The sequence below is a fragment of the Xiphophorus couchianus genome, chromosome 21 (genome assembly GCF_001444195.1).
Source record: "Xiphophorus couchianus chromosome 21, X_couchianus-1.0, whole genome shotgun sequence".
Classification (NCBI taxonomy): domain Eukaryota; kingdom Metazoa; phylum Chordata; class Actinopteri; order Cyprinodontiformes; family Poeciliidae; genus Xiphophorus; species Xiphophorus couchianus.
In genome coordinates, this window is record NC_040248.1 from 12,222,352 (window position 1) to 12,235,744 (window position 13,393).

General features: G+C 39.2%; 1 protein-coding gene across 1 annotated transcript in view; it reads left to right on the forward strand.

The window, feature by feature from the left end:
- sulf1 (sulfatase 1) overlaps positions 1-13,393 on the forward strand; it is an 83,990-nt gene that overhangs the window by 297 nt on the left and 70,300 nt on the right. The gene's annotated exons all lie outside the window — the stretch shown is intronic.

Here is a 13,393-nt window from a genome sequence, read left to right on the forward strand (position 1 = left end):
TGCTACACAGTCTTACGTTAGCTAAACAGATCAATATGCAATGTGTCTGTATCTGACATACACTAAATATTTTATTTTAGCAGAAAAGGCTTTGGACTAAACTGTTACTCGTGTTAGCCGCTCTAGCACCAAGTACAGCTAGTCAATCAACCATCGCTGTGTTCAGGGAAGCGCTGATTAATAATCAAGAAATAAATATCAAACCTGGAAACTTGATATCGTAATGGACTGAATGTTATGTTTTTAACGTAATCTTTGCTCGTCTTGCGGGGCGCAGGCGGTTGCCACGGTAACAGGTGTGCTTAAGCTACAAAGAGAGAGAGAGAGAGTAAAAAGGTAGGAGTGGTTTTGAGTTGATCACCTGTTCGGGTTATTTTACCTTTGTTTGCCTTTGCTGTGGCGCATTACAGCCGCTGTAGTTTCTAAACGTTGGACTAATTACCTGGTTCGTTTGTGAGTTTACATCATTCACAACAAACATCAAATAGAACAAATATATTTCATTAAATTTTAACAAACAAATGGCTGCTACCGCGATAATTATGTGAAATTAAATTAATTATATCCCAACCTCAGAAGATTTGCCTTTACCTTTACAGAGCTCTTTGGTTCCTCCTATCAGTCTGCAGCTTCTCATATTGACGTCATCAAACCAAATTTCAGATCTACCATAACTGACTGACACCTGCTGGCCTCAGGTTTGCAACCAGCTTGTGACTGAGAAACCAGTAACCTCCTCCCAGATGATGACATGAACTTGTTAGTTCCTCTGTCCATTGTAGTAGCTGATATATTGTGAAAATCCGGTAGAAATGATGCACTAATCAAGTCATGTTTACATAGAAACAACGCGCTGCTAGGCTTTGCTTGTGAGACTTCCGGTCATGTGGGTCGGTTGTGGGCGGAACTTAGTAAGGTCCATTGTGTTTGTTTGCATGCTAAAGCTAACTCTAACCTATTTTGAAGGTAAGCTAATCTACATCATGTTTGTTTTGTGGGTTCTGGCTTCTTCCCACAGTCCAAAAGCACAACTTTTAGGTTAATTGGTCTCTAGATTGTGCTTCGGCATGATTGGGTGTATGCATAGCTGTTTTGTTGTCCTGTGGTGGACTGGCAATCTGGTAGCCTACCTCTCACATAATGAGTGTTGGAGCTAGGCACCAGGCCCCCCAATGATCCTGCAAGGATAAGTGGGTCTACACCAGTGTTTCCCAACCCTGGTCCTCAAGGCCCTGCATGTTTTAGGTATTTCCTTGCTTCAGTCCAGCTGATTTCAATTGATGACTGATTAACAGGTGTTTGTTGAACTGCAATCAGTTGAATCAGGCACACATGTAGGACAGTGTGCCTTGAGGAGCACGGTTGGGAAACACTGGTCTAGACAATGGATGCACAGCCGGATGGATGTTGTTGTTTTCTGAAAATTAAGTTACTTATTGTCTCCAAAATAAAGAAATGTTGTGCTTAAAGCCAGAGATCACTTTTAACTCCTAGCCTTTCTGAAATGAAAATCAATTTTAAGAACATGACCTCTCCTGCTCTTTTTACGTGTGTATTTTATTTGCGCATTTGGAACACGTTAAAAAAACAGATTCATTATTCAACTTCACGCTGATACCTCAGGCAGTTTTTGGCCATCGCTACTCTGAACATTAACCAGAAGATATCCATCATTGTTCTGTGGAGAGTGGAGACTGCTGGGTTTGGACAGAAATCTGGAATGTTGTTGAGGGACATATTGTCTATATTAAACAAGTGCGTGGCTGGTTTGAGCTAAGCTGGTTTCCAAACACTGTAAAAGTTTTTTGTTGTAGCACTTTTGTGCACTTTGACATTAAGGACTTGGTTGACGTGTTTCCTTGATGATCAAGATGCATAAAGACTAAGTTTCTATGACAAACAACAGGAGGAGGTGACTCATCTGCCTTAAATGTGTTGTTTGATCGAAACAATCACCACCAGAAGCAGAAAATTAATCTCAGAATCGCTGGAAGCTCAGCATTGTGTGGAATTCTGTTCCAGACAAAATCCAGCAGGACTGCCTTGTTGCTGGAACACAAATCCTGTTGTGATCAGTGCCTGATTGCAAGTTTTATTATGTCAGATTCTCCAGCAGAGAGTTGATAGTTGACATCGCTGTAAGGTTAAATTCAGAACTTCATTATGTGAGAACGGGAGTCTGAGCTGTCTTGTCTGGATCCCTCTTCCTTTCACAGAGACTAATTTAAGCTTCTGTTGGCTGAATGTGACGCGGTCAGTATTCGAGATGCTTGGAGATCATTTCAAAGGCCGTGCTGTGTGTGTCAGTTTGCACGGAGTAAGGCCTTGTGGGGAGAATCCTAAGCCTGGATCAGGTAGCTCATCCAAACTGTCTCTTAGCAAAACTTTATATGCATATTTTGTTCATAATAATTCAAGTATAGTAACCTCATGAAGGTTTGAGTGGTTTCGTCATGTGTTGGAAATATTTGAATTTAATTGAGTGGATTTTTCATGAGTCTGGAGTGAAACAAAATATTGTGGCAGGGACACAAAGAACTTGTTAACCTGATCATATTTATACCTATTGTCAAGCTGCTTTGTATTATGAATGTCCCTTTGGGTATTTTGGAACACCTACCCTGCTGTAGTTAACTTTAGGTTTATCTTACAATCCTTTTTTACTTCAAAAGCAGCAACAAGCTGTCTTGCTCTCTTGTGTTTCCATTTACTTTCAAAGTTGCCGGGTAATTTATAAAACCCACAAAACTGTGATTTATGACACATTCTCATGCTGCTTTATTCAGATTGGCTGAAGGCGTTCTTCTTTGTGTTGTTACCAATTTGTCACGCCTTTTGCCACAGGCTGCTGGTGCTTAGCTGGGAAAATAAAGTCGTCTCGAGCGTCTTATTTTGATTTTTAACAATAGTCTCCTAAATGCTTTGGTGTGGTGTATCCTTAGCAGTCAATAATGACGATCTCTTTCAGACATATTGTTCTCTTAATTTCTTTTTAAATTACAATCCAGGTGTTTATTTTTTCCAGTAATTATTTGGTTCTTCCAATCTGACATGATCAAAAACAGCTCTTTCATTTTTCTTTCAATCAAACACATCTTGTATTTCTGTCTTTTTGTTTGAACTGATTCATTTTCTTCTACTGTCAGATTAATTGCATCAAATGTGATGTAACCACACACCTTTTTAAGCGCGTAGTGGAATTTTATTTTTATTGTGGAGCGCATGAGGTGGAAGGAGTTTAATTTCACTCTAACTTAGGGAGTGACCGATTACCTATTTCTATTTTTTTAGATAATGATTTAGGATTTTTTTCTGAATCCATTGACACACATAGCTAACCTGTTGTTTTTTTTAAATATAGATTTATGTTATATCTTTTGAGGTCTGAGTGAAAATTAACTCTGTGTAATATTCATAAAGATGAACTCACTATGGATGTTAAAGCTGGCTACATGGACTAGATTTTGAGATGTCTGCCTTTAGTCTTACTGCTCTGTAAATATCACTGTTGCCCACAACTTCCTACCATAGCCATTATTCATTTTAGCCACTGGTAAATGTTTTTAAAAAGCTGTAAAATAAGTTAGTCTTTTATTACAACAGCTGATGCAAGTATAAATAGGAGAACAGCTACTTTTTTCATTTCCCATTGCATTGAAACACATCTTGCTTATTTGAATGACATGTTCTCTTGTCTTTCTAATGTTGAAAGGCAGTTAATAGAAATTGGTCTCTGTGTCTCACAATACTTTTTCCTCAGGGAAACAGGAAGTCAGCGATTACTATTTAAGTTTACATACACAGTTTTAAAAGTTACAGAATACTTCAATTAAAGTTAATTTCGTTTTTCCAAAATTGTGACACAAGCGATCACCTTAGGATTTCCCAATGTTTTCAGATTCAGATGAATTAATTTAACATTTTAACTCATTTTTACAATTTTCTATTGGCCTTTTTTTTGGGTAACCATTTTGTTATGAGCTTTCAGTAAGAGAATCCAATTTGGCTAGAAGTTTGGAAAATAAAAACAATAGCAAAAAAACAGATATGGTAAGTCAATGTAATATAAAAATTGGAAACTGGAACTGGTAACAAAAATGCATTGAAGGCATTCAATGTTCCTCCATGCTCTTTTTGTAAACTCAAATTTCTTGATTTATTTCTTCTGCTTTTATTAAATTAATTCTGATCCAAAGTATTAACTTAAGCTTACTTGAGCAGTGGTCAGATCTCATTAGGTGCATGTTCCATAAAAAAATGAGACCACACAACTCATAAATTGATTTCAATATTTCACCACTTTATGGCATCTGGGCCACTTTAGATGAGCACGACTTCAAAACCTGTAACTCTCAGGCTTCTTGGATAAAGGATGGAATTGCAGATTTGATAAACGGTGTGTAAATTACATTTGTTTGTAAAATGTCTTTAAAAATAGTAGATTTAGTACTTTGTCATTTTAGACACAGTTTAAGAGTTTCCAAAATCACTCTGAATTTAAAGTTGTCTAGAGAGCTTAAAGGTAATGGTTCCTTTAAGTTTTTGAATTGGAGTGCATTCAGTCAGTGGATTAAAAAACATAAATAAAGATGGTTAAAATCTTGTAATTTAGTATCTCAAAGATGGAACTTGTCCGATCAAGGTGAAAACCACTGCATTAAGCATTATTCAACTTTTGTCTTTTTATTTTAAGACAGGTTTTTATTACTTTTTTATTTCATACCTTCCCAGTACTGGAGAATGATGCGAGCTGATTCCATTCCTTTAAACAAAACATGATTTAGATGGGGATTTTTGCTCTATGACGACAGGGGTGGAAAACATGTTCTTTTGGTTTTCTGATACGAGATCTTTAACCTTTCCAGCTTTGCAGACCTTTGTCTGAATACAAAGGGTCCAAATTACAGTGAATGCTCTGATTTGGTTTCTGTTGTTTTTTGTTTTTTTTATCGGCTCTCCCAGGGACAGCATGCAGGAACAGGGTGGAGTAGGAATGAATGATGACGCTGTTACTGGCCTTATGGGAGGGGAAAGGCTGCCTGATCGGCCCTGTTGTAAAATCTCAACTGGATCTTTTACCGTTGGAGGCTAGATAATGTCTGTAGTGATGCCAGAAGAAAATCTGACAGATTTCAGCTGCTTCACACCTGCTGCCCCTTTTCTCTGTCTTCCTTTCTTCTGTTTTCTCAGAGGGTATCATGTCCCTGTAGTTGGCAAATAGTGTGTGAGTAGCCTTTTCTCACAGCCATCCCCAGCTTCAGTCAGTTCCAGTTACGGGCGCCTGGGCTTTGAGGCTATGAAACTGTAAAAAGCGAAGGACAGATTAATTGTCATGGAATGAGTAACATTAGAACTGTTTGGTTCTCCTGCTTTCCGATCACAATGATGATGCCGTTTTCTCCTCATCGGAGCCTCTTGCTGCCAAGACTCTGATGTCAGTTTCCCAGCAATGTGATGCGAATTTGATTTTTGTTCTCCATTTCATAAAACATTTGTGATCGGTAGACTAAACAAGAACACAATGGAACTGTAACACAACACATTTGTTGTTATGGAGATTGTTGTTGTTTGCTTTGGATGTTAGGAGTAAAACAGACAGGACTGACTTGGGGTCTATGGCTGTGACTAATAGGACTCGTTCTGTGTAGCAGCACAGAATAGTTTTCATTTTTGTGGTTTTACAGTTTTGATTCAGAACAAGGAGTAAACTGTGACCTTGCATCTTTACAGATGTTTTTATTTCCTTACCCAGCATTAAAGATGTTAATTTTTTATTATGAGTCTGTACAATATTGGGTTATATTGATCAATACTCTAATGATGAAGAATGCAATTAAACCTTATTGTCCTTATTAGTCTTAAATTCCCATCATCACAACATGACAATTAAGAACAATAGGATCTAAAGTGGGAACATAAGACAGTCAAATATCTTCCATATGACTAAAGACATAATTGGAAGACTGAATTATTGCGCAGCACCTTAAAATATTGTAGCCTACTGCCTACTACATCAAATAGGTCCTTTTATGATTGCTATATTGTACACATGGATATTGTCAGAATTATGATTCAACATGTCCTGCAGCTTTACTCGTTGAAAACATCTTACCTGCAACTGTGGTTGAAGATTTTCCAACCAGAGTGACTTTGAAATGTCATTAAGAACCGTAATGACAGATTTAAACTAAATTCCGGTTTTTAAATATGGTTTTTAAACAGGTGCACTACCTTAAAGTTAGTGGCTTTGGAGTCCAATAGCCTTCCTGGGAAGATTTAGAGCAGTGGGTGAATAAGGCTGTGTGGTCTTGTGAAGTTATCATATTCATAAGTGTGATTTATGTGACAATAAACAGACTGCGTACTGCATGCCTTTACAAGATGCACAGCAGGGAGACGTCACTCTCTAAAGGATGCCATTGGTTGAAGAGCAACAGCAAGATGGATTTATTGGTTAGCACTTTTAACCCTCTTCTTTTTTTCCCCACTCACTTTAAAACAAGAAAGCAAACTAATGAGAATAACCCATTGCCAAGAAGTTTTTGTGTTTCTGTCATGATGATGAGGGTGATAAGTTTTAGATCATAGTTGGATTTGAATGTAGCACACAGCTTCAGTCTTTCAGGCTGAGGTCAAACAATGAGGGGATTTGGGACAGACACCAGTTACTCTGATCAATTTCCATTACTCTGAGATGAGGAATTTGAAATGAAAGATAGACAAAACAGGGGATTAAAATCTTAAGTGGATCTTGCTAACAGCTGCTTTCATTGTTTTAAAATATCCAGTTGTAAGGAAGAGCTTTAATAAAAGGTGAAGTGTACCTTTCCCCCACAAGAGGGCACAAATGATGCAACAGAATGGTTGGCAAGGTTTCCGGTTATCTTTACCAGTGCCCTTCATGTTGCACTAGCTCAAGATGGCATTGTTTACTTGATCTTTATCACTGGCTGAAACAGAAACCGTTAAGGAAATAACTACTGTATCATCAGTAGGGGAAAAAGAGAACAGGACTCCATATGCATGTCTATGTTTTGCACATGCTGATATTAACTCAAGACATTGGTCCCTGGATTAGGGGCACCATATTTGCCTGCCTCACCAAACAGGCTCGTAAAGCAGCATTATGAAGCAACCATAATACAGTCACCTGCTCTTCAGTGCTTGCTGTCAGGCACCCACACGAAAGAGCAGACAGGGTTTGATTTACAGGAACATGTGGTCTGGGCTGCTGTTTGTCCTTGGAGTTGGTGTGCTGTTACAGAGGCTTTGACTGTTGAGAGGGCCCCATATGGTGCAAAAGACATCTAAAGTTTTCACTTGGCTTGCTTTGGAATGATGAGTAGGCTGAGTGGATGGGAATCAATTTTCCTCCTCTCCAACTAAAAACAGAACTTTGGGGGTTTTTTTGTTGTTTTTTTTTTACTTCTCAATCAGTTTTATACAGCAGTGTTTTAATTGTATGTCTTGTAAAACTGATCAGTTCTATGCTAATTTGATTGTCTCGAAGGGGGCTGGGGGAATCCACTTTGATTAAGAAAAGGTTGTTAAAACTCTTAATCATGCCAGTGCTAAACCGTTTGCCCCATAAACCTAATTGAAACAAAATGTTATACTGATGCCCTGCAAGCAGACTGGTTGTGAGAACACCACATATCTTAGGTCAGCCCGTCAGCTAGCCCGTAATATAGCAAAGTTTGAATTGTCCAATACTCTTTCTGTGGCCGACGGGGCCAGACTGAGGCGAGGATACAACCCAACAAAAGAAATATTTGTCCAATCTATCCAAGCAAACTCCCCAATTGAGGACTGAACTTTCCCATCACATCACTCTGCCTGTCTGACATGCAATGGAAAGAGTCAAATGGCTTTGAAATGAACAGGGGGGAGGCTGTGCATTTACAAGCAGGTCTGTAATGAACACTGATAAATTGAGCACATGCACCAATAGACTTTAACTCTGGCAAACATTTACATGTGCAATGTATTTTGGTCTGTCTCATTAGAAAGCTGTTTATTACATGACAAATTTGGCAGAGTTTCAAGGATCCATTTTTTGTAATTGAACATTCAAGATGAACATAATTTAATTAATATTTATATTTAGATCTCAAATGCTTTTGTCTCAGTTCCTCACATGAAAGTATTTCTAATACTTTGTCTGGTCAATGGTTACCATATGCAAAGTTCCAATGTATCCTCTTGTGTTGACGTTGTAAGCCTTTTCATTTAAACAGAATAGTGTTTGAAGATCTGTGGTCCTTGCAGCTCAGAAATGCTTCTCTTCTCCTGTTTACATCTCCAGGCTTCTTAGCGTCACAAAGAGTCAGGAAGTCTCGATCAGTCCATGAGGGTGCCGGAGTCTGCTGTCACAAACTTTGATTTGTGTGCGTGTTTGCAGTTTGCCAGTGTAAAGTGAAAAAGGGTTGCCAGGGTGGTGAAAGCATGTTGTTTGCTCATGTCCAGACCTGCAGAATGGATGAGGACACAGATGGGATTTCTCTTTCGGTTGACTTTTCTTCAGGCGTAAGCCTTGCTGTGTTTAGAGAGACATGGAAACCTCGGCTAGAATGAGCAGGCATCTTATTGAATGAGGAAAGACTTAAGGCTTTCACCTAAGACGGCATGAATAGGATGTGAGAGACGGGCAGCGCAAGTGGGTGGATGAAGTCGGCCTAAAATGGATGGTCTGTTCTGTCGCTAAGTGTTTTCTGGTTAGTGGACAGTTTTAATGAACATTATTATAGTTATTGAGGGTGGAACCAAGGTCGAGTAGCTGGTATCAAAAGAGACATGTTTTAAACTGTTTAAGGACTGATGAAATCCTTCACCATACAGCTTGAAATCATTTTAATTAGATGATATTCAAAGTCTAAATTGTGGACAACTCTAGGTTGTAGTTCCCATTTTTAAACCTACCATTACTTACTAAGTCTTTCTAAGAAATAAAATGATAATAAAAGGGTCCTTTTGTAACACATGCCAACATTACATTTAGCATGCGTTTGAAACTGATGTTTTGGACGTTGCATTATGGTCTCAAATGGCAGCGTGGGAATGATTTGGCAAAGGGATGAACTACCCTGCTGCAGTTGCATGTCTGCTGCTATTGACTACAATGGCATTTTTAAAGTTTTACATCAGTCTGTAGTTAGCAAAGTAGCGCTTTGACATGATCAGTTCTGCATCTTGTCATTCTGCATGTGTACAAGTCATCACTGCATTCATTCAGGATCTCTGAATGCAGAACCAAACAAATTGCTCCAGTAGAATACATGATTACAACCCTTCTTGGCAACCTTACATGTAAAACATTGGAAGGTCGATAAGAAAAAGCTGGGATTTAAACTCGGGGCCTTCAGACAGCTAATGCACCATAAAACTTCAAAGCCTGGACTTCCAAATCATCTGGGTTTGCTTCTCGCCATGCCCAGTACTACTTTTCTCTGGAGAACTCTTAAGAGATTTGTTAAACAGCAGCACGTTTTCAAAGGGAAACAAAGAGCAGATCAAGCACTGCATCCAAGAATCACAGCATTTGGCTCTAAAACAGTGTGCAAACTTGTTATCACAAGTTAATAACAATATGTTGTAATAGGAATGAAGGTGGCAGAAACACATGTTCCGTGCTGCTCTGCTGATGCCTTTGAGCACATGGTTGTAACACCATACAGAGTAAAGTGCAAATTCTGAGCTTTCAGATTGTGTTAAAAATAAAGCAGGTTAATGCTTTCAGAAAGCTTCTCCTTCTTTAAAGTACCTGCAGCACATTTGGCTCTTTCAGTCACGCATGAGGTGTTAGTCGCTGGCTTGATGTCTGGCCTTGTGTCTGAGAACAATTTGCTATTTGAAACCCTGCAAGAAGTTAAATGATCCAGACAGCACAGCTCCAAAGGTCTCCACACGCTTCTTTTTACCACAATAAGGTGTTTAGTGGTGAAGAGAGAAATCTGGAAATGTTTTGAAGAGGATATTACCATCTTTATTTCTTTCTCTTCTCAGCCATCTTCAGTTGTTATCAACCATAACTTAAAAGAAATTTGATTTCACAATGATGGATTGGAATTCGTCTCCGTCTCTTTAAGAAGCTCCTGTTCTTTCCGGCACGCCGGCTTCAGCATCACAATAAAGCTTTTCCATGTTGCCGTTTACAACCATTTTTAGGCTCAGCAGTTCCACCGGGTGTTTGCTAATTGCTACTGCCACTAGTCTGGAGAAGCTGCATGGGGCGGCATGTGGGTAGAATGCTCTGAGGAGGAAACTCAGCTGTAATGCACCAGTTCAACTTTTTGAAGCTCACCAGAAATTGCCTGCACTGTAAACAACCATCCTCCTCTTTGAAAAGAGAAGTCCTGAGCCGAAGCAGGCAGCTGTTGATGTACAATTCAATATTTGGAAGCGTGGCCAACATGGCTTTATTCACTTGCTCTGCTGCCATTGCTAAAACTACAGACACAATTATAAAACTGCACACAAAATCGACATCATCATTCACCATGTCTTTCTGCTCGCCGATTGGTCCAGTTGAAATTCTACTGAAAAAAATCCACTGGAATGGGAGAAATCCCAGGCAGAGCACTGATGGGAGATGAGAATCAAGCAGAATTGCACAGGAAGGCAATGGTCAGGCTAGTTTAGAGTTCAGTCAAAAATTTTCTGGTATTTTATCTTTTAAAACACTTAATTACCAACATATGCATTATATGTTCATTAATATATTAATGTGGAGTTTACTTTCTTCTGTTTAATTACAAATGTTTCATTCAGAATTTATAATAAATTAACTTTTATTATTTGCCTGACTGAACTAAAGATGAATTTCAATTAAGGTTATTTCACCAGGAATGATATTTTCCCCCAAATTTCTGAGCATTTCTATTTCTAGTATTTCTTAAAAGACCACTATAGTAGTACTGACATAGTCTGTTGCTTGCGGATTGCATGTCTGCCGCTCACTCAAGGTTTTCCCCTGCTGTGACGAGCAATGGCATATGTGAATACAGATGTACAAATACTTTTTTTTTTCTTATTTAAGATGGTGCTACCTGAAAAGTACATTGAACAGCGGAGGTGACAGAGGCTAGACATATGTTGGACCGAGTGGAACAGAGCTTTGATTCAGAAGCCCAGAAGGGCCACATTAACATCAGGTTAAACCAACATTGGGAATGGGAGTGAGCCAAGATCATTACAGCGAGAGCGCGAGTGCTCAGCAGGGTCGGGTTACGCACTATCAGCTTCACCCTGAACATGTCTGTCAGAGGCAGAGAGGGGAATGAGGAGGAGGAGGAGCAGAAAAACGAAGAAAAGATTGATGAGTGACAGGTTTTGACACACTAGCTTTGCTCAATAGCCCCAATTCAGGTCAGCTCTGTTGGCCGCTTTTGGGTTGCTGTGTAGTCAAATGATTAACTAAATGTTTTGATACTTCATTGCTCTTAATTGGAATTTCCAATTAAAAATTAGAATTTCAATTCCACTTCATGGCAAAGCACGTTACCATGAAGTGAAGGGTAAAATTAGTATTTTTAATATTTTGTTTTATATATTGCACAAAAGAAAATCTGAAGTGAAATGTAATTTAACGCCATCGTTCTTTCATTCAAGTATGGCCAACTTCCCCTTCCATACTAAAGAAAAGCATCTACACAGCATGATGCTGCCACCATTGTGTTTCACTGGGGGGGCTGCGTGTAGAATGATGTACTAGCTTCTTGCAGAACACATGGCATGTTGCTTGTAGGCCATAAAGATTATCTTTGCCCTTATCTGACCAGACCACCTTGTTCCTTGTATTTGATGTTTCTCCTATCGCTTGTGGCAAACACGATTTTTAATTGCTTTACTTTGCCAATATTTTTTTTATAACTTAACCTTGCTTTAAACTTACTCCATAACTTTACCTCAGATCTTTTTGCTGTCTTCTTTGGTCTTTATGATGATGTTTGCTCATTAATGTTCTGTAACAAACCTCCAAGATCTTCACAGAACAGCTGTATTTGTACTAAAAATAAATTGCACACAGATGAGTTCTATTTGCTAATTAGGCTGACTTCTGAAAGTAATTTATGGAACTGGATTTTTTGGGGGTATCGGCAAAGAGGGGTGACTACAAATGGATGCCACTTTTGTCCTATTTCTATTTTTTTGACAAAAAAAATCGTGCATCTTTTTCCTTCCACTTCAACATAAAATATTAAAAACATCAATTGTATGGTGGTAACATGACAAAATTGGGAAAAGTTCAAGGGGTATGAGTACTTCGAAGAGGCACTGCATACAGAATTCAGACAGCTAATGAATGGATGACAGATCTTGTCAGTAATTTGTTACACTGCTCTGTATTTAACATTGTGGTGTCTTTGGCCAGAGTGTGACATCATGCAGGGAGCTGAAAGCGAGCAGTGCCCGGGTCGGGTCAGACCCCAGTGAGACCCACAGCAGAATCATTCCAGTCAGCGGGAGAAAATTTGACTGTTGGGAGTCACAAAAACACGGGTGGAGCAGGAACCTCCACTCTTTTCCGTCCTCCGCTTCCACCAGCTGGCTAACAGATGGAAAGACCTGTAGGCCAAGAAAGCAAACGGGACGATGGAAATGAGGGTGGAAAATCTCACTCACAGATTTGTTAAATGATAAGAAAATTTGGCAGATGTTCCAATGAGGCGTTGCGGTGCAGTTGCATAGTTTTCCTCACACTGTGTGACAAGTGTGTTTGTGTGGGCAGGGATGACATTTAGCAATAGCCGCCGCCTGTGTTATGCAATGTTAGCGTTTGGAGTGTTTGTTAATTAGGCTCGGAAAATAGAGGATGTCACACAGTGCGGGGGAAGGTGATGAGAATGTCAGAGCATCAGGGTGAGTGTGGGCAGATACAAAACATGCGGGGCCAGTGCTCTCCTGAATGCCTGCATGTTTTGCACTTGCCGTGGGTGCACAGCAAAGTTATTTTTGTTCGTTTTTATCTTTTAACAGGTGAAGAGGTTGTTGGATCAGTTTTAACTTGTCCTTCTACATTCACACACATGTTGCTCGCTAATCTTTTAGCCAATGTGAGTTGGTCGATTTGCATATTAGCAAAGTGCAGAAATGTTAAGCTGCATATCCAGGTAGCACTGATGGAAGTAAAGGAACATATCAATTTAAGTGCAGTTTCTTTTTACGGGTTTAATGTTTTTCAATATCTGGAGAGGTCTTTTAAAGCTGTCATAGGAGCATTGTGGAAACTGAAGAGGCAGTGGTGACCAGTAAATCATAATTAATCTGTTTTTGCACCTCTTCTAAATGTACAAGTCAGAAACGTTAGGAACAGCTGAAGAAACATTGTCTCACTTGTCTCAACAAAGCTGTGCTAAATGACTGCTTTCATCTGCCCTACTTTTCTGTTTAAATA